The following is a 23,146-nucleotide window of genomic DNA, read 5'->3' as shown; positions in this document are numbered from 1 at the left end:
TCAATACAACTTGAAAATTCTCGTTATAAAAATGTCTCTTGATACTTAAAACGCCAACTGCTGCTGTTTTTTTCCAACTTTTTACCTTCATCTCAGAATCTTTTACCTCCTCTCTCTCTGCATACCTTTAGATAACTGATACTCTCTTGGTTTCTGTTCCTGGCCATCAGGTTCCTCACTGCTCACTTGCTTCTCTTCTAATGCCATATGTTCTCTTTTATTGCTATCTACTGATTTCTTTAAACACCCTTTTTATTTTCATTCTTACTTTGGAAAACGTGGCAGATTGATGCACTGAACACCATTCCAGTCCCCTACTTGAGGCTTTATTTAGAGACTGGAAAGCTAACAACTATATTTCCCAAACACCTTTGAAAGTCTTGGTATTTTTTCTAGCTTCTTTGAAGCCAATGCACCATGTGAAAGTTGCAAGGTAGATGTGAGGTAGAGTTTGCATGGATATTCTGCAAAGCAAAGTTGCTGTGCCTTTGATTTTCCTAACAGAGGCCCTGATATTTGGTCCCTCATTTCATGCATGTCCAGAGTCAGGGCAAAGGGATCTATTCTGGAAGGATGAATTTTATCATATTTGGCATTGTTCTGATTTTGGCAGATGTGCTAGCAGCTTTCTGATTCTTTTGCTTCTTGATCTTAGCAGATGTAGTAATCAGTTGGTGGGCCGGGTTTTTGGTGTCACTATGGGTGTTGCCTCTGGAAAGATTATGCTATAGACTTTACATTAGTTCTGTATGTGTTCCATGACACTTTAATAGATCTCTTTCTAAATATCCTAACTAAAGAACATTGACTAGTTTAACTCCCAAAGCCACATCTGCCACCCAGTCTTCTCCTTTGAACTCCATATACCTTATGTAGTGCTGACTACTAAGTAATTCATGTTGGTAGACCCGGCCCACTCAACAGGCTGAAAACTAAACACACTGCCTTTCCCCCACAAACCTATGCCTGTTTCTGAACTCCCGGACTCTGTTAATAACACCATGGTAAACCAAGGTCCAAACCTAGGGGACATACCTCTCTTACTTCCTACCTCTAACTTATCACTGTCTAGCAGAGTCTATCTCATTAATAGCTCTCATATCCAGCTCACCCCACTTCTCTTCTTTATTCCTTTAATTCAAGATTTCATCTATCTTGGATGGGTTTATTATCATAAGTTTCCAAGTTACCTTTTCTTCCATGACACTCTCCAGTTTAATTCTTGACTGTACTTCATATTTCAAATCCTATCTATTCTGAACTGCTCATAGCTCCTCAAACTGACCAGGCTCTTCATACCTCTGCATCTTTTCCTTCCTTCACATTTTCTCTTTCCTAAGAGAACGGTGGGAAGTGAAACTTAAGGCTTTTGTCATATATTACCAAATCAACCTCTTCAAAAGATAGGCATGGGATTGCCATTCTTTGTTTGTTTGTATGAAAAAAAAAGTTATTCTTGTCACATATAGATTCAGGAATCATACTATTTATTTTAGAGATTTGGAAGGTTGAAGTTACTTTCTCAAGGTTGTCCAGCATGGAATAGCAGGTCTGGATCTTAAATTCAGTTTTCTTCTGTAAACCCTGTGCTCCCCTTTCACTGTAACTGAAATGCAGGGCTCTCAAGACAAAGGAAAAGGGGAAGGAACTGGAAAGTGATAAGAAGGTAGGGGTTTTGGACCCTACTGAAATAAATACTTCCATATTTCTCCTACAGTAGCTTCCCTAAGAGCCACTCTAAATAACAAGTTGAATCATTTCTATCCTTCAGCTTTGGGGGTACTATAGGCTATTGAAAAATCTTAATTTTTATTTCTTTTAAAATATTCATAGAGGCTCTTCCTAATTTCTACAGATTAGAAAACTGTAGCTATTTGGAATAAAAGAATTACTACTTAAAGTATGTTTTATCTTTAAATTGTCTTACAATACCAGATAATATTTTAATTCAAGGACAGACAGACAGATGACTAGTATATTTTCTTTTGCAGAGAGGGAGAAATTTGAGGGAGAATTGAAATGATTTGGTCAAGGTTACAGAGGTATGGTGCACAGTATAATTACCCTTCTTGAATACTTGCTATTTGCCTTGATTTTTTTTAAGTGAAATCAACAGCTTCACATCAGCTACTGATCAGGTACCAGATGGCAAAAACTTTCAGTCACTACCACCTAGGGCTATATTCAAACCAATGAAAGGCCCGTATCTCATTATCAGTCCCCTGAGCTCTTCATTCTCCCACATGGTACTGTCCTTTTCAAGTAGAAAAGTGACATTATTTTTAAAACTGCCCTTGTTTCAGATAACCAAAAAATTCTGATAATTTAAACAGGTTTGTCCTTTTAGTTTTTTTTTTTTTTTTTTGCGTGACATTATTAAGCTTGCATTGAATACCACTGCAACAGAACTTTACAAAATCAAACTAATCAAACTAAACTATAGGATAACACCCCAGAACCTTGCTTCAGGTCAAGAACTATAGGTGAGTGAATAAGGATGCTAGGTTTAGCAAATAAAAACACAAAACACTCAGTTAAACTTGAGTTTTCATATAAATGAATATTTATATTTTCAATGCACATATGGCCCAAATAGTGAATGAAACATACTCAAGTTGAAAAGTATCCTTTGTTTATCTGAAATTCACTTATCTAGAAGTATTCTATTTCATCTAGCAACCCTACGAATAAAGAATGGGTAGTTCAAATTATTTTGTATAACTGAAAACACAAGGACATGTAAATTGCTCATAAAAGTGTGTGATGATGTCCACTAAAGCCACTTTATGCTCTGTGGGAGATAATCATGTCATGAAACCATTATTATAAAACTGGAAGTTTACAAAGAATAAAAAGGAAAAAAGTGACTACTATTTCAGCTTGAAAATGGAATTATATTTTGCTAGAATGAAAAATAATGCAGCAAAATAAAAGATATTGTGGATTTTTAAAGTCCCACTTATAGAATTAGAACCCAAGAAATTGTTCAGCAATTGTTTTACATTTTTTCAAATAAGAAAAACATGTTGCTCCTAGTTGGAAAATTATTGGGCAAGTTTTAAGTTCCGCAACATTCTTCACTGAATAATGAACTCAGAATGTTCCTTGTATTGCTCCATTATTCTCTCTGTCAGGTAGGTCTGTGAAGGGAGAAGTGCAACTCTTGCCATGAATATGATTCAATGGTGTCTATAATTAAAAGCTAGCACATGGATAAAAAAGCAAATATGGAAACATTTGCCTAGTACAGATTTCATATTTAATTTTTCTTTTATCTCGTTTCAAGAGCAATGAAAGAAATGTGACATCCAATATTTTACCTTTCTAATATGTATGCATATGAACTCCAATTACAAACCATGGTAACAAGGACATTAATAGTAAATATAAAGAGTACATTAGAATCCCCTTTGGGTGTATGTTCTTGTCTTAATCCATAGAGATTTATATGTCTAACATCTTTTAACATCGATGAATATAAATCTCAGGCACTGAGGAAAGAGCATAAATCCTTATAATTCAAGATGTTTAAGTACCCCTACCTCTAAGGGTTAGCCTTATGAAAACCAACAAAAGCAATGCAATGGAAAGTTCAGTGAGCTGATATTATGCTCTTAACCCATGATAATGTAATATAGATAGTAAAAGGTTTAGAATTGTAAGCTAGGCATTCTGATAATTGTAATGTGAATACTGGCCTCATGAATTATGCTATGACCATTGTCAGTATTTTAACTCAGCTGTTATTTGAAAAGTGAAGCAACTTTACTGTACTTTCTACTTATTATTATTATTTTTTGGAAATGTGAAGGGGGATAAATCTATCTTGAGTATGCTGCCAGCCATTTTGTCTTCTGAAAATTCAAGACATTTGAATACCTTCAGTAAATACTTTTCCCCCCAAATAACATAAATACTTGGTAACGTGAAATATCTTTTTTTTTAAAGATTTTATTTATTTATTCATAAGAGACAGGGAGAGACACAGGCAGAGGGAGAAGCAGGCTCCCCGCTGAGCAGGGAGCCCGATGTGGGACTCGATCCCGGGACTCCGGGATCATGACCTGAGCCGAAGGCAGACGCTTAACGACTGAGCCACCCAGGCACCACAAAAATAGGAAGGAAAAATTACAGAGGAAAAAAACAGAAAGGAAAGAGATATTTTTCAGAGCATTACATGATGTTTTATTTTATGGACATCTATTTTTACTGACTTTTAAATTCATGTCTTGAGCAAGTTGTAGTGTGTCTTGTTCTGTGATTTTTAAAAAATTAGAGTTATGTCTGTAAATTCACGCTAATTTTAAATATTTATATTAAAAAGGAAGTTATTTTGTTCCCAGAAAGCTGTATTCTTTGGGAATACATTAATCTTTTGGGTGGTGAGGGCAGCAGGTGCTGAGGAGTCCTTGCTTTGTGTCAGAAAGCTGAAGATGAACCAAAGCTGAATCCTCAGTGACATATGGGAGAGACCAAGAAGACCAAGGTGGCAGGGGTTTCATGTACACTTTAAAATAATGAAAACTGTTATTGGAAAAATGTCATGTACTCACAGCTCACTCTACATGCTGCTTCTAATCTTATTTGTGCAAGTACAGGCAAAATCTACTAACAATGGAGATTGTCTCTTTTCCTTTGTTACAACTTAGTATTGATTGCTGTGCAGGAAAGCTGACAGGAATCCCAGGATGGGTTTAATTACAAGTATACACAAAAAAAGTAATTGGCAGAATAAGTAAGGGGTTACTTAGCAGGTTTCTTTTTACACAACCACAATATTCAACTTCAGCAGCAGTGGGTAATCAACAAAAAGGAAATAAAAAATAAATGTCTTAGGGTCCCAGTCCAAATGAAAATTCATTTATCTTTTTCTCCTTTAGCCCGTTCCCACAAATGCATTTCAATGCCATCTTTATTACCTCCGTACACAAGTCACCAGTGACTCAATCGATGCCAAACTGGAAAATTAATGTAGGATGAGTCCGGGAAGAACGAGTGGGTGGGATGAGAAAGCCGTCTCCCAAAACTTAGCCAAGTGTGATGTGATAGGAAACATATTATAATTTTAGAGGTCAATATTTTTGCATTTTTGGCAGCCTTCAAACAGGCTGAAAAGTTAGCCTAGTGAAGATTTTTATAGTGCAAACAGAATAAATTTCAGAAACAAGAATTTGAAACTTTATCTCACAATATGTTTTTTTTCCTTCTTCAGCTGATTATGTTTACACTATCTCACTTTGTTCCAGAGACACAAATTGGTTTCTCAGGTCATGCTGTTATTAATATGATTTTTTTAAAATAATTGAATTTAACACAGAGGGCGGTTGAGAAAACAGGCAAAATGAAAATGATAATTCTTGATGTGAAAACCTCAAATGTGAAATAGAACACAATGGTGTTCTTTGCTTACTTCAAAATCTCTAAGATATGTTGGACTTATTGATGTCACAATATAACAGAAATAGGGCTTGCCGGGACATAGTTGATCCTGGGGTGTGAATGGTGCATTAGAAACTGTGCTAGGTAGCCAAGAAGTATTTCATCAGGATTTATTTAGTTTGGGTCTATTCTAAGCTCAGGATTTTCATCCCATTATAGAATTATTATCTCTGATAAAGCAATGTACTATTTATTTACTATAAAGTTAATAATAAACTTCTATCTATTGATTACTGAGTTTCCCTCGTTCTCCCATCTTGTTTCTTGTTGCTTTAAGTGAAAAGCCTTTTTATATGAGTTTAACCAGTCTAAGATAACAAATTTTGGTGTAAATACAAGTGATTATAATCTCGTTTGTAAAACTAATGTAATTTCATTAATACTTTTTTAAGATGAAGATTGGGCTTTTAATTAATCATTAACTATCAGCTCTAAATCTATGCTGGAAGCATAGTACGTATTTACTAAGTACTAGTGACTGGCAGCTGATAAAAATACCAGACAGAGTATTTCTTTGAAATTTTACTTGTGTTGACATAACTGTATAGAAAACAGTAAAAAATAAAATTTTCTAGACATTTTTGTTTTTATGTATATTTTTCTATTATACATATTTTTCTCTTGAAAATTTCTGCAAAGAAATATAAAGAAGTAAAAAAAATACAATAATTTTTTGGTGAAAAGATAAAAATAACCATTTATTTTTAAATTCAAAACTTACCACTTTTGTTGATACAAATGAGTGTGATTAGAAGACTTTGATTAAAAGAACTATCAAAGCAGGAGTGCTGCATTTTAACATGTACTGACATAAAAGGAACTGAATCACACCTACCTGTGCGACTCAAGTCAGTGAGAAAGGGAGTCTTTCTGTCTGAGTACTAAATGCCATAATGGAACACAATTAAAGCACAGAGCCACTGTCTGATTAAAAATAAAAGGATTTTTTAACAAGAAGTTTCCCCTAGGTAGATTGGCATTCACATGACAGAAGAAAACGTTAAAAAAATTTATGTTTCTTTGCATTTTAGGAAAAGAAAATTACAGAGTAGTAATTTCACTGCCTGTCTGCATTAGAATTTCTGTGAACATAGGGCATTAAAAAGTATATTCTGCAGCATAATTCCATTTTTACATATAAAAATTGAAATACATTTCTAAAATTCAGACCTGCAAAAGTAAAAATGAACAAAATATTCTTAGCTGGTGGTGTAATAGTTTAAAAAGTTTAAAAGCATAGTTCAAGAGAATTTAGGTTATGTCAAATGGCAATAACTTCTTGAACTTATGAACAATGAAATTTTGAAACATAACTGAAGCGCAAATGACCTATTCTGATTCTCACAGCGCTGATGTATTTACAACTCAACAGGCTGTGCATTGATCAAAGACAACCTGTAACATTAACTGTCAGTACTACTTCTTAAAACTATCTCAGGCAATTATTTTAAGGCTAAATAAATGAAAAAATGCTTGTGGCTTGTTTTTCATAAGACAAGCAGAAAAGTCAAGATTATTTTATGTAAACTAAATGGTAAAAAACATGACTTGTATAAATCTTAGGCAAAATGCCTACATTAGTAACAACAACAAAAAATAGACAACAATAACAACAAAACAAATCTGAGAAAAAAACAAAAACCAAAAGTCATTTTAAAATGTATTCCTTATAAGACAGTTGAGAAAAATTATTTCATATGATCTTCATGGAAATACAAAATGCAGGTAGTATTATACGTCTAATGAACTAGGACTCAAACTGTGAGCAATCTAAAATATTTTAAAGATAGGCAAGGCATTTTTAGAAATTGGGATTATTGCATTCAAATCTTATATTTAACAGGACATTTTTGCAAAAGTTCAGTACTTGCATTCTTTCTAAGGTGTAAAGACTGAAAATTTAAAGGTAATTTTTTTTCTTGGATTTGCAACATTTTACTAGAGGGAAAAGTCCCCACAAATTACAGAAAAGTAATCAAAATTTTTGAAAGAGATGAATTTTACTGTCCTAAAAATTGTGTTTGACTAAAAGCACATAAATATCATAATGATTAGAATAACTGTGGTCTTTATGTAGAAATTCTCAATGTACATTTCAAATACACTTTTACTTTTTGACTGAGCTACTTTCAGTGTTAGAGTTTTATCTTTAACAAATGGTGACTTTGAAAATGGTGACTTTAGGTAAACAATGACATAAATCATACTGGAATGGATATGAATGCAACCTAACAAATAACCCTAATTTTGCAACCAAGGAAAAGGCACATTGAAGATCAAGTCCAAGTTATTTACTGGTAAAGCCAGGATGAATCTTGATTCTTCCAATTCCCAAACTACTATCTTTTTATTTTTACTTTTTTTCTCCCCAAACCACTATCCTTGATCACACTGTGCAAATAATGTTAGAGGTTCTTATGAGATTAGAATGTGTATAAATCAAGCTGGGTTTTAAAGGCAGTAAAAAGAATTGTTGCCTAAAGAGGCTCCACAAAGAATCCTTCAAAGACAAAGAACGTATGTGTGATATAAATAATACTTTTCCAAAATGGTGGAAATACTCTAAAGCAGCCACCAGAAGATGTAGTTTCCAGCCCCTATCTTGACAATAACTGGGACCTGACTTAGGACACTGCCTGTAACTTTTCTCTCTCTCTCAGTACTTTATTCTGTGCAAATAAATAAGCCTGGGTGGCTTAGTCGGTTAAGCGTCCAACTCGATCTCAGCTAAGGTCTTGATCTCAAAATCATGAGTTCAAGCCACACGTTGGGCTTGAATCACATCATTTTTGAGATACTTTCTAGTTCTAACAGTTCAGTTAAGGTCATACTAGGAATTACAATGAACTCTAACAATCGTTTGGGCCCTGGAGTGGTGGGCTTAATTTGACCTGCAATTCCCCGCCCCCCACACACATACCTCTACCTGAAGAAAAATGTTTACAAAATTGGAATCCTTAATAGGGAACATCACAATGGTTCTGCCCTGAGCCATTATTTTTTGCCAGGCACACATTTCAAAGAGTTTCTGAGATGTACCTCCTCAAACTCTTGATACAGAATCACATCTTAGCCCTGCAGTAGAATGTGATTTAATTTATTGTGGCAGTTAAATGTGATAAATATTTATAGATGGACAGTGAATATAACACACACACACAGACATGCCCATACACATCCATACTTTTTTTTAGTTTCTGGAGTAGGTGAAATGGTTAATCCTTTTAGTGCACACACAAATCTTTTAGCATACTTTATATTTTATCTGAGTAACATGTGCTGAGTTCTTAATGCATTAGAGAAGGATTGAGCTCAGTTCACATCTTCCTTTCTTATCAGTCTTAGTAAAGGAGAGGGCCTTTTGTGGAAAGGAAAATGAATGAGCTGTCTTGAATTTACTTCATGCAATGAAGTACAATGATCTATTTATTTTCTCTTAGTATGTACAGTTGTTTTTTGGGATACTTAAAATTTGGCGAACGTTATACTGTCACTTTCTCTTTGATACATCTCTACCACTTTGCTTCCATTTTTATAGTTAGGAATGTACTTTTAAGAGAGTGCTGTAAAAGTTGTTCATCTTATGTTCACTTGACAAGCCTCAAAACTGGGAAGCTAGAACAGCTAATTAAAACTAGCAGGAAATGTTGGGAAAATAGTAAGTTAGCTACGTAAAGGTGAGGTAGCTATGAGGTATAATAATTGCCACTGACTGGAATTCTCAAATACAATCATATCAACTGAACTGTTATTCTGGCTTTAATTTTCATCGTAGGAAATCTGGGAATCTGATTTTTCTGTGTCATCTATAAAACTTTTTTTTGTTGTTGCATGTTTAATGTCATAAAGAGACAGATTACTTCATCCAGTTAACAAAGTTTTTGGGAAATTAAGCATTAGTATGTGTTATTCAGGGGTCAGTAATAAATATTAACTAAATATTTGAAGGCAATATCTCCATTAATAAAATCTATTTATTTGATGTCTCACTTCAGATAAAAAAAAACACTAGCTACGTGGATCTTCCACTGAGTACTTTGAGGATATTCCAACACTGGAATAAGTAGATTTATTGAGGTATGCAAAAAAGGGAGGATTTCTGATGGCCTTCACAGATGACTTGATCTCTTTGAAAAGAGCAATTATTTAAAAACTTATAGTAGAAATAAAAAAAACACACCCCAATTCTTTAAAGTGTATTTAAATTATATAAAATGTGTAAAAATTATAAATGCACAATTGGAAAGCAATAATACTATTTTCATTGTTTAAGATTTGATAATAAAGAATATATAGATAGTTTTTAGAGCCTTTGGGAGGCTGAAAGGGCAGACATGAAACTGTTACAGCTCTTTTTGTTTTCAAAGTTTATTCTCCTAAGTGCATCACTTATATATGATTGTTGAGTATATGAAATGAATGTGCCTAAAATGAATGGAAGGTTTTTGCCTAGGAATAACTTCAAAGTCAAACTAACTCAATACATAAAGTGGAAAACATCATATTTTGAAACATGACAGAAAAATAACTACACTGTGATTGTGGTAATTTAGCTAACATTTTTGTCTTTAAAAGGCTTTCCATCTATTTTTTTTATCCAGTAAGGAAATGGTACCCATTTGGGTAGACTGGATAGAGAAAATTATTGGTGAATGCATCTGGAATTATTGATTATGCTTAGGCATAGCGAGAGTTGTTAAAAGGAGGCTGAATCAGGGGAACTGAGCTGAATTCTCTTTCTTGGTGGTTCTTCACTTTTCTTCCCCAAACATCTCCCCTCCCCTTGCAGAATCTCCCTTGCAGAATCTTCAGGATCACAGGTATGCACTGAATTCAAGAATGTTGCTGAAAAGACATTTATAACATTGTGTGATAAAGAGGCAAGGAAAACATAAGACATATTTATCAATCCAATAGTATGCATTTGCATGGATGTGGGAGAGAGGACTGGAACTTGAAGTTGGTGCCAAATCACAGAAGGCTGTATGAGTGCATTTTAAAGAGGTTGGCTTAATACTTTAGCTATCAGTGGGAGTAAAAAGAACAGAACTCTCAAGGCTCCTCTTCCACATTTCTGTTTCCATTTCAGGGGATTGTTTTCATACCTATCTTTAATAGATTGTGCAACTATTTTTAGGCTTTAGTTCTCTTTTCTTTTTGTTTCTTCCCCTTCTGTGTTTTTCATGTGTTTCAAATCCAGTTCCCATCTGTCTATTACTGGACATAACTCTGGGATGCCTGGTTTAGCAAATTTAGCAAATTTTTTCCAATTCTCTTTATTGGTATTTACTAGCTTGATAAAATTTCAATCCTGACAATATATATAAAATGCAAGCCCCTGGTTCAGAGCAAGAAGTTTCCTCTTCAGTGATCAGATGATGTGAGACAGCTAGCTCATGCATCTGCAAAAAATGTTTAGGAAGCCTTAAGAGTCAGAAGACATTCTAATCATTACTAGGGGAAAGCGAGGATATTTCATTTGGAAAGGAGCTTAAGTAGAAAGATCTGTGGAGCTAAAATAAGGCAAGGCAATAAACCATGCTTTAAACACGCCAGGTATCATATAAACCCTAAACGCACTTTCTAATACTAAGAAATGCAGATGCCATTAAAGATTTGTCAAATAGCCATTGCAAGATTTAGAGAAGACTAACTTGGGGCTCTCTTCTCACAAAAGTCTCTAGGGATTTTGTCAAATACTATTTAAGGGAACAAGTATTTTACCCTGAATTTGAATTTGCCTGCTGGCTAATTCAGGCTCAATGGACATTTTTTATGTTTGACTTTGGTGTGTGTGAAACTCTGTAAAGTAGTTGGATAAAATTCTACATTGTCTGGTAGGTAACGAGTCTGGGCTGGATCAAATATTGTCAGGTTCAGATTAGAGTTGACCTTATCTTTAGGGTCACATTTTCCAATACTCACACCACTTTACAAGCTTCAGTGTGCATGAAATTATAAAACGTGGAGCATGAGAAAATATCTCCCAGGTTGTTTTTGTGGCAAAAGAGCCCGGAGAAATAAAGTGATTTTCAGCCCTTTGGGTTTTATTACTTTCTGAAGAAAGAAAATTTGGTTAGGGTCAGTTTTCAAGTTTAACAGTTCATCAGCCCATAATTGCACTCATTATTACTGTAGCCAGTTTTATATTGGAGTTTGATTAATAACGATATGCACTTCAGTAACGCTTTCCATTAAGTGGCACTAATTACACTGTAACTGCTGTTCAACAACCAAGCAAGTGTAACTACAATGTCATTTTTATGGAGCCAGATTTGCTCAGAAGGGTACTTTGATAACGCTAATGTGGGAGTGAAGTAACTGAAAGTGTGAGGACAAAGTTACTATTACTTTAAATCCTATAGACATGAAACCATGGCATTCTGAGGTTCTTATTGGTAGGAGAAGCTTTTGATATGGACTTAGCAAGAGTCTTCGGAATGTAATGAATAAGCATTTTCTGCATGGGAGTACTTTGGGCCACTATCAAGAAGCCCAGTTATTGCTATAAGAGCATAGGATTTGGTCAGAAGACTGGGCTCAAATCTTCAGGCACCCATTTATTTCTCCGATCCTAAACAAATTACTGACCCTCCCTGAAATTACCACATATGTGTAAGGATGCCTGCTCCTATATCTGTGACATTAAGATTAAACGACATATTGTCTCTAAAGATGCCTACTTTAGTGCCTGGTCTATAGCAGAGGCTTTTCCAATATTTCATAGAAGCAAGTTGTCCTCATCGTTTCCATCATTCAGTGGTAGGGAATGGACCCTTGTTCTCTCAGTAAGCCTTCTATTTGAATTAAGATTAAATAAATAGAAATTCTTTAAAAACATGTACATAGTAGGGAGGAAAAGCGTTAAACTCTAATAGGAAATAGTGCAAATTAATCATCTTTGTAGTAAGAAACTGAAGAAACTATGGGAAGAAGGGGGAAGGTCTAAATTTGATTCATAAGATGAAATATTATGTGGAAAGAGGACAATTCATGTTTAGTAGAGCTGGGGTCAAAAATTTCAGTCAGATCTCAAGGAGGAATACATACTAGAAATAATGGAGCCACCTGGAGTAGAAAAATTGCAGAATAGAGTGAATATGTATTATTTAAGAGTGGTTGGGTTTTCTGTACTATTTCTGGTTCTTCTGATGATCACTGGCTTTTGTTTTTGCTCTAAAAATGTTGCTGAAGAAAAAGAATTAGAATAAATTATTGCACTTCCCAGAGTGGGAGATAGGATTTTTTTCTTTTGAAGAGAAACTACAGAGAATGGGCAGTGTTCCAGTGTCTATAGCAGTACGGTTTGCAGATAATGCATTTAGTAATGAACGGTGACAGGCCAACTATATTATAATTCTTGCAGGGAATTACAAATATTTGGTGGAGATAAGGTCAGATGATCAAAGAAAGATTAAAATATCTTTATATTCTGATGTGTCTTCTGATTATTTCCTTCATTTGAACACCTCTACTTTTTTTTTATTTCTTGAAAATTACTTTATATGGTTAAAAGGTACAAACTTAGAGCTGTAAAAGAAGTTAAGTACTAGGGATGTAATGTACTATATATAACTATAGTAACACTGCTGTATGATACATAAAAAAGTTGTCAAGAGAGTGGATTCTGAACTCTTCACACAAGGAGACTTTTTTTTCTTTTTTCTGTTCTTCTTTCTTTGTTTTTTATTGTATCTATATGATATGATGTATTTTAGCTGAACCTACTGTGATAATGAATTCACAATATATGTGAATCAAACCATCATGCTGTATATCTTAAACTTATACAGTGATGTATATCATACTTCTCAATGAAAATGGAAAAAAATAAAAAGAAATTTAAAAGTAATATTGAAAATTACCTTTTAAAATTAGCTCATATATTCTGGGGCTTGATGTAAAGAGAGATGTACAAGAAACAGGGAGAGAAATCATTTAGATATAATTATGTCTCTGTAGTTCTGGGTTATTGGAATATTACATGAATGAAAAAAGAGAAAGAAAGAAAAGGAAAAGGAAACGAAATCTCAAATGGTATTTCTCTTTTGAACAATGTGCCCTTTCAGCACATGATGTGATGAACACTGAGTGTTACACCCAAGTGATAAATTATTGAATACTACATCTGAATCTAATGATGTACTATATGTTGGCTAATTTAAATAAAACATTAAAAAAATAACCAATGTGCCCTTCATCCCAGTTTCTAATCACATGAGTTATTGTTAGTGCCGAACAATATCATGTAATAATTTAGCAACAAGGCTTTATGACACATGCAGTTGAAAGACTAGGATCTATTGAGTTAATGCCAAGAGGCAAGGAGACTTGGGTGTAATGAAAAATCTTAAAGGCTGGTGAGCTTACTGACAGGGATGGGCTCTTCCTGAATGCTGGCATCCCTGATTAATAGCTGGTGAGCATCAGTAATTAAATATTTGGCTCAGATTTTTCTGGGTTGTAATAAACTCTCAACTTTTGCTTAAACTTGTTGAAGGAGTTTCCATATTTCCCTTCAAAGAAGAGTTTTGTGAACTTCCATTTATCTAAAAATACAGAACTGTGAGAAAATTACAGGTTCCCATAACATCCCATAACATTGATATTTGATGAGAAACAGTCACACCAACAATGGGCAAAACCACCAAATGAATAAGGAGGCAAAACACCCAATATCTGGGAGAAAGTACACTCAAACCCATCTCCAGCCAAAGATGTTCTTGAACCACTGATATTCATGTGGAATATTTAATCAGTAGTCTGTTTTTAGTTAGCTGTAAATATGTTAAAAGATAATATTGTACAGAATTGTGACTGTTTAAAAATAATGAGTTTAGTGTTCCCATTTATATAGGTATATATTAAGTCACAGAGCTATGTGGGTTAAAATATAAATGTCACCTTTCAGCTTTTGATACTTCTCTCCAAATAATTCATTAACAGAAAATGTAGAGAAAACTTAAAAATAATAAACTTCCTCATTTGTGCTAAGTTAAAAATAGGTTTTTGTAAAAAAAAAAAAACAGCTTTATGTAAATCTATTTAAAATATTTAATTCATCATAAAAATATGAGTCATTGTTTTTGGAAAAACTGATGCCTGAAGAGTTTCTACTGAGAGTGAGTTGGCAGCAAACTTAATATGAAATAATGAATGGAACAGAACACAAAGACTAGAGGCTTATCAATTCAGAGTATAGCATAAACTAATTATATGATGGTTACTTGGTCCACTGGTTATAATCAGCCTAACACAGGTTCTTTACAATTTAAAAGAATAAATATTTAATTATAGTTAGTAAGGATTCTATGAAAAACCTGTGTTTTGGTAAAGGAAAACTATACAAGGTCATTTAACACTGGAAACACAGTCTTTTCCTTGTGTAAAGATTTATTTGTTGTTAAATGCATTCAGATTTTGTTAAACACCGTATATGATCTATCAGTTTCAGATGTTAGTACATCTGATAGCACGACATAATAAAATATTACCATGAGTACCTGTAAACACAAGTTATCAAAAATTTTTAAAAGTAATGAGTTGTTCATTGTTCTCCAACTCCCCCCAAAAAACAAAACAAACAAACAAACAAACAAACAAACAAACAAACACCACAGAACATGGTTTTGTGTCAATAGTAACCACAAGGAAGCTAAATGGCAAATTTCCCCCACAGCTGCAAGATTGAAACTTTAATGTGGTCAATTGTCTGCCTCAACCAGTATGACCTTTTGGTGGCTGCACCAAGGAACATGTAGAAAGAATACAATGTCAGCACTTAAGAACTTCCCAGAGCCATAAATACGTTTTATTGAGATTGACCCCAAATTATTTGCATGTTCAGGTTAAATTAACTCTACTGAATCATACCATTTACAATCTGATATCATTTTCGTTGCTTTAAAATTTCCTATAACTAGTAACTAGGAATCCCTAATCATTCGAAATCTTACTGCAAAATCCATGTGCGTTCTAAATGTATTGTATGTAATAGTGTCGACTTTACTAAATCTCCAGATTGAAGTTAGGACTCCAACAAAATTCTGTTCATCTTGACACTTGCTCACTTTCACTTCTCCGTCTTTATCACATCATCTTTATAGCTCTTGGGGCAGAATTCTACTTTATCGGGAGTTTGTGAAAAAGCTTCTCTTTAATTCTCAGTATGTTCCCATAGGGTGTTGTCTAAAAGCCTAAAAGACAATCTAAACATTTAAAAATCTCATCTAAGAAAAAGGTGAAAAAAATTTCCCTCACCTTTACCTGATTTGGAAATGGTAGTCTACTTTTTCAACTGTTTTTCCCATATACTCATCATCTATTCATTTCTTGATACACAGCTGATTTTTAACAACATGGGTTTGAACTGTGTAGATCCATTTATATGTGAATTTTTTATGGTACAGTACTGTAAATGTATTTTCTCTTCCTTATGATTTTCTTAATAACATTTTCTTTTCTCTAGCTTACTTTGTTGTAAGAATACAGTATATATCTAACATGCAAAGTGTGTGTTAATTGATCGTTTATGTTATCAGTAAGGCTTCTGTTCAACAGTAGGCTATTAGTGAAGTTTTGGGGGGTCAAAAATTATATGCAGATTTTCTGCTGCATTGGGGACTGGCATCCCAGTGCTTGCTTTGGCAGCACATATATACTAACCCTTGCACTGTTCATCTGTCAACTGTATTTGTTTATTTGAAAAAAAAATGTAGACAAAATTTTACTACTTGAATACAAATTCAACTCACACACACAGTATACTTTTTAACATGTATTTATTCTAAGTCACGCACAGTATTTATGCCATCAATTTTTATTTATGCAAGAATCAATAATTATCTTTATTTATAGATACCATTGACAATTACTACAGATTATCAGAATTGATCTGGACCTGCATCTGCACCGTTAGAGTTGTTTGAAACATGGAGGTGGGAGATTAACTAAGGCCTTTCAAAGAAAGAGATTTCCATACATATATATGCACAAACACACACACACACACACACACTCACACACTCACATACAGACCTTAGAGTATGTTTGGCTGAATACCTTTGGAGCTATATATTTTTGGGTGTTTATGCAGTTAAAAATTTCTTAAACAACATACTTTATTTTCCTCTAGTCTATGCAACCTAGATAACCAGGAAAAGGTCTACAGAAAAATATAAATGGCTCATGTCTTCTTTCTTTTTAAAATATTCACACTTTTCCATTTATTAGTGAAGATAGCAGTTACCTGCCTTTCTGTGTATGTGTGTGTGTGTGTGTGCGTGTGTGTGTGTATGCATGTGGATGTCCGTAGACAGCAAAACACAGCTTTATTTTTCTTTAGTTTTCTACTGACAGGCAATTCATATATCTTAAAATAGAAAAATTTGCACCAGTGTGAAGATATTCATATATATGGAAAGAAATCCTTGTTTTTATATTATAATCCTAATATGCAAACTGATATTCCAAATAAAGTAAGATATATCTACACAAATAAGAATGTCCAAATTGTATGGGTAATCTTATTGTTAGCCCTCAGTAGGTTTTCTAGTCCATAATTAATTTTGGTCTATCTACCAGATGCTTCATATATATATATATACATATATCCTTTCATATTCCCTTAGTCACTCCCATCTCTAGTTTTAGTTGTTGCTGAGACAAACCAGTTCTGCATGGGTTTCAACCAACTTCACAATGGTGCAACCTAAGATTGTCTCACTGCATGTCTGGGCTGCACACCTTTAGCCCTATGTCTGTATCTTCTTGGTTCACACTAAGGCTTGAGACTTCTCAGGGCCCCCTCAGTATCCACACATGCACAAGCTAGATGTATGTGAGTTAAAACTCTGTGTTTTGAACCAACGGAAGGCAGGAGGTCTGCGGAGTGACCTATGGGATACAGGAACAGATTAATACATTTTCTCTCTCCTTCTGAGTATAGTTTGTACTGAAAAGTAGTTGTTTATTTGGCCTCTTGGAAGAGGGTGTAAGTGAAATCAGTCAACTGGTTGCATGTGATACAATGTAGTAGCCAGCTAAATAGTAAGTCATTTTACTTCCTTCTTCTTGACTTGTGATTGACCTTTACTCCCTCTTTGTGGGATTGAGTTCTAGTAAAAGTTCAAGGCTTCAGGTTCTGCTTTCTAGGGAACTCAGATTAAAAGTGGTATCAGAAATGGCCCTCAAAGACAAAACTCATGGATCTACTGGCAATAAGGATTCATCTGCTGATGATATGCAGCGTGCTGATATGTTATGGTGTATAGTTGCTTCACAGTTACTAAGGATTGTCTACAGTTAAATAGGGTAAGGTTCAGATAGAAGGTAGGGTGCTACTTTTTACAATGGCAGTTGCTCTTTAATGTTATGGGGTAAAGGTAATTATAAGAATTGTGGAGTGGGGTGGGTGCCTGGGTGGCTCAGTCGGTTAAGTGTTGGCAGAGGTCATGATCCCAGGGTCCTGGGATTGAGACCCGCATCGGGCTCTCTGCTCAGCGGGGAGTCTGCTTCTCCCTCTCCCTCCGCCTGCCACTTCCCCTGATGGCACTCTATCTCTCTCTGTCAAACAAATACATAAAATCTTAAAAAAAAAAAAAAAAAAAGAAACTCTCTTGTGCTATAACCAGAAATCATACTGCACTGAACATAGAGCCAAAACAGGTCTCTCATATCAAAATCAGGTCTTAAATAGAAAAAGACAGGGATTCTAAGACTTACCATGAGGCCATTTGATTGGGCAAGACTGAGATTCTTGAATCCCTAGATTTCCTGAAATTTCTGGGGTGGCAGAAGCAACTCCTTTCCCCCTTCTTTACAGAAGCAGACTCCTTTCCCATGGAAACCATGCAATAATAGTCATATCTGAGGCAGTTGCCTTACAAGACGATGCTTGTTCTCCCCTGAATTTGCACCCACCCCTCCTCATTGTCTTCTGGCCAATAACCTGGGTAGATCTCCTAGCACAGCCGTGCTGAGAAATATAGCCCTTTTGTTCAAGCCTATTTGCTTGAGGAATTTTAGCATCTGGCTAATATATACCAGCAGGTACTGGGGGAACAGGTCAAATTAGAAATGAGAATCTTCACAAGAAGAATAGAGAACAGAAAGTTGGAAAGTGGAGAATTTATTGACCCTGGAGCACTGATGCACAATTTGGGATTAAACATTCTGACAAGGCTCTAGTCACAACAATCTGCTGATTTGATTCCTTAAATCTAGCCCTTGACCATGCCTTGTAACACAGTGTGTTTTGCTTTCAAAATCTACAGCAGCCCACCAATTGCTGCATCTCTTTCTTAGTAGGAGATGCAAAGTGAAACAACTCTTTTGCTTTAGAGGGAGAGCATAACCCAGCATGCCACCAGACCCTGGACCCTAAAACTTCTTTCATGTGGCAGGCCCACAGACTTTTGGGGGTTTAATTTGCTCTCATTGACACAGAAGTGTTTTATTAGGGTGTCCAGAGTGATTTCTACTTCTTACCAGATCTAATTTGTTTGATGTCATAAATACAGTGGACGAGCTGATATTCTGTAGAATGGAAAGATGACCATATCCCTATGACTATATTTCTCCCCCCCCTTTTTTCCCTATGACTGTGTTTCTATGAAAAACAGAAACTACAACTGCTATGTGAATGCAAATTGTTTTTTTCTTCTCTCTTGTTTGGGTTAAAGAAGAAAGCATTTGCCCCCTGATCAATAGCCTCACACCAAAATAGAGAGGCTGTAGATCTGCTCCAGTAAGGACCCATTTAGCATGACAGCTGGGACTGGTAGTACTATCTGGTGAAGTTTACATTAGTCTACTGTCATTTGCCACATTCCATCTGTTTTTTTTTTTTTTTTTTAAGAGCCAGACGATGGAAGATATTATCCCTGAATCCAATGAAGACTTGATAGTGGCACTAATCTCTGTGATACCATTCCTCCTGAGATGCTCTGTTGCTTCCCAGTTACTATTTTGGCCAAAGGAAAGTGGGTATAGTAGGCAGTTTCAGAAGCCCTTACTTGGCCTTTCCTCCATAATTATACTTACTCTACTAATCAGACAGGCAATGTGAGAATTCTGGAGCTACAGTATATATTGTGTACTCAAGGGACTAGGTAATTTGTCACAGGGTTGAACAACTATGAATAATCACAGATTGGCACGCACCATTATAACTACCCATAGTGTAGAATCATTATAAATAGACTTGGGTCCAAACTACATTTATGATCCAATCTCCATAAACCAACCATCTAATTAGAAGAACTTGATGGAATTTTAGGTCCCCTCGTATTGGTGTCATCTCAAACCCTGTATCTCATTGTCCTCAAATTTTTGGCTATATTTACCTCCCCTGTACATATAGCTACTATGCAAATAAACAGAGTTGGGGGAGGATTGGTGAAATCTTTACTGTTTATTTACAGGAGAGTAAATGAGTAGGTGACTGGGATGGTACCCAGTGCATCTGTGGAATGTATGCCCTTAGAAAGAAGCATCTGTATTGAATCCATATTAACAGGATGAAAGGCCTAAGAAATGGATACCGAATAGGTTGTTTTGGTTAATTTTATATGTCAACTTGACAGGGCCACAAGATGCCCTGACATTTGGTCAAACATTATTCTGGGTCTGTCTGGATGAAATTAAACTGATAAAGCAGATTGCTCTCTCTAATGTGGGTGGGCCCTATCCAATCAGCTGCAGGCCTGGATTGAACAAAAAGACTGACACTCTCTTGAGTAAGAGGAAATGGACTCCTGCTTAACTACCTTGATCTGGGTCCTTGGTTTTTTTCCTGCCTTTGGACTCAAATGGACACTGACTGAAACACCATCATCCTCTAAGTTGCTCAAGCCAAATACTGCATACTGTCATCCTTGGTTCCCTCTTTCCCTCACTCCCATATCTAGTTTATCAGCAAGATTGGTCGATTCTATCTCCTATATATATATACGTATATATATATATCCTGAATCAATCTATTTTTATTTTAAAATCTTTTAAGTTCTAACTGCCTTCATCTCTGACCTCAAAGGAATCTTCTACCTACTCGCCCCTACTTTTATTCTTACACAATCAATCCATTCTCCACTAAGCAGTAAGATGTTCTTTTATTTTTTTATTTTTTTAAAGATTTTATTTATTATTTGACCGAGAGAGAGACAGCGAGAGCAGGAACACAAGCAGGGGAGTGGGAGAGGGAGAAGCAGGAGCCGGGCAGGGAGCCCGATATGGGACTCGATCCCAGGACCCTGGGATCATGACCTGAGCCAAAGGCAGATGCTTAACAACTGAGCCACCCAGGCACCCCAAGATGTTCTTTTAAAAATATAAATCATTACATGTCATTTCTCTGTGTAAAATTCACAGTGCTTTCCCATCACATGGGAAGTGCATTTCAAATGCCTTACTTGGACTTTCCAAGCTCTCATGGTTGGCCAGTGTATGCCCTGTCCCAATTGCTCTCCACTAATGATACTTGCTCAGTACTCCTCAGCCACACTGCTTTTCTATCTGTCCCTTGGCCATGTCAAACTTATTCTTGCCTTAAGGCCCTCTACTTCTTGCTCTTGCGTGACTTCCAATCATGCAAATATCAGCTTAAATGTCTCCACCTTAATGCAGGTTTTCTTGACCACTCAATATAAAATAGCTATGCAGGCACCTGCTATCAATCTTTAGTGAATCTTTATGGAGAAAGTATCAAAATGCTAATTAAGGCTTGACTAAAGAAGGATATGGTCAGAGGTGTGACAGATAAATTCTAGGGCAGGACTGTTCAGGGGAGTACAGATTTAAAAAAAAAAAAACTCAACAGCAGTTAGTTTCTTGGAAAAAAAAAGTCTCTAAAGACTTTTGGACAACTAGGTTAAAAAAGAAAAGACATGCAGTAAATAATGTGAGCCTCAGGGAGGGGCAGCAGATAGTATTTCTGGATTTGAAGTATTGTTAACAGAATAAACATTTGCAACACACATGGCAATGTTCAAAGACAGTCTTTGGGATCTAGAATGACTTGTAGTTTTGCACCTATTTAATAACTTCATTACCTGGCAGGCTTTACTATCTAAATAGTATATTGGGCAGAAAGACAAATTTGTATAAAAAGGATATTATGGGCATCCTTATCAATAAATGATGTTTAAGGTGATTTTAAGTTTTCCTTAAATATTGGTTGAACTGTTTTATACGACTCAAACCAGTATTAGCCACATGGTCTAACTCTGTTGCAATGCAGTGTAACTGTAAGAGTAGTCAATTATTTATGAATCAGTGGAAACATCTGGAAGCTTGACCTCCTTTTGATATTAAAAGGACCTGGAGCATTTGCTGTATTTCACTATTAGTGCCACTTCAGTTATTACATGCTCTGCCAATGTTTTATGTAACTGGACTGATTTCCTTCTGACTCATAAGGTCAGCTGGCTGTGAAGGGATTGAGTTTTCGAGGCACTGCTGCCTGCGTCTATCTCCTTACTGATACGGTGCCCTGCTACCTAATGCTCAAACACAGTGGAAAACATGTTATTCTAGCACTGTATAGCATATTGCATAAACATTAAAGAGAATAAACTAATTTATTTTCCTGAACCAATCTTATTTTCATGCTTTTTATTATTTCTAATCTTTTCCTTTTTTGATATATACATGTGTCTGTACACACACACACACCCACATGCACACACACAATTAAATGTTTCTCTTCTGTATCTAAAAAAAATACTATGGTTTTACCCACAGGTATAATTTATTTCAGCCAGTTAGAAAAGAATGCATCAGTTTTATATCAAATATATTTCCAGTGTATTTTGCATGAAAAGTAGAGATGGAGAAAGTATATGTTCAAGGACTGATGACATATGCACCAAAATATATGCAAACATACATAAGTCTGCACAGGTGAATTTGCAATTCTATCTCTGGCAAGACAGAGAATATGCAACTAAGTGGATGTATCCTACTTAGTTGGATAATCCCAAACTGCAGGCGATCAAGTTATTTGTATTTGGCTTTGTTATTTTTCTGCCAACAGACTTTTGTTCTAATTCATTTTGCTTAGTCTTATTTTCATGGAATATTTATTGTGAATGTGCTCTGTATCAGACATGATACTACACACTAGAGATAAAAATGATGAATAAGATAGTCTGTGGTTCTAATGGGTTTCAGGCTTTTCACGTTCTAAACATAGAGCAGCATAGTACCAGGATGAAATGTTTAGGGAAATTAAATGGGAGATAAGAGTAACTCTTCTGACATTAACAACAAACATAAACAAATAAACAATCAAAACAAACTGCCAGTTTAATAGTTAATCTGATTAGTTCCAAGAGCTCCTAAATTTTCTTATCAGGGTGGCTGAGTATCAATATTGAAAGAACTGAGGTGAAAATACTAGGACAAGCAATGTTAGTCCCTAGAAGGGGCCATGGAAGGAACATATTTGGAAAATGAGTATTTCTAATTTCAACAGAAAATAAATTCTTGGGGAGATATAAACTCCTCAAATGTGGGCATGGAAAACTGAGAACTCTGGAGCATACTCTGTCCCCTGAAGTCATAGAAAAGAACACATTATCTAGTGCCTGTTTCAGCCCCTTATCTATTCCTGGTAGCTTCTTGTGCTCTTGTTGCTAGGCTTTCTGCAACATAATGCCACCACAATGGCAACTGATGATTGGATCAGCAATTTGACTCTAAGACCATC

The sequence above is a fragment of the Eumetopias jubatus genome, unplaced genomic scaffold (genome assembly GCF_037043125.1).
Source record: "Eumetopias jubatus isolate StellerSeaLion01/CBP00866 unplaced genomic scaffold, mEumJub1_p1.0 scaffold_5, whole genome shotgun sequence".
NCBI classification, from domain to species: domain Eukaryota; kingdom Metazoa; phylum Chordata; class Mammalia; order Carnivora; family Otariidae; genus Eumetopias; species Eumetopias jubatus.
The sequence above is the reverse complement of the archived record's forward strand: the minus strand, read 5'-3'. Positions refer to the sequence as shown.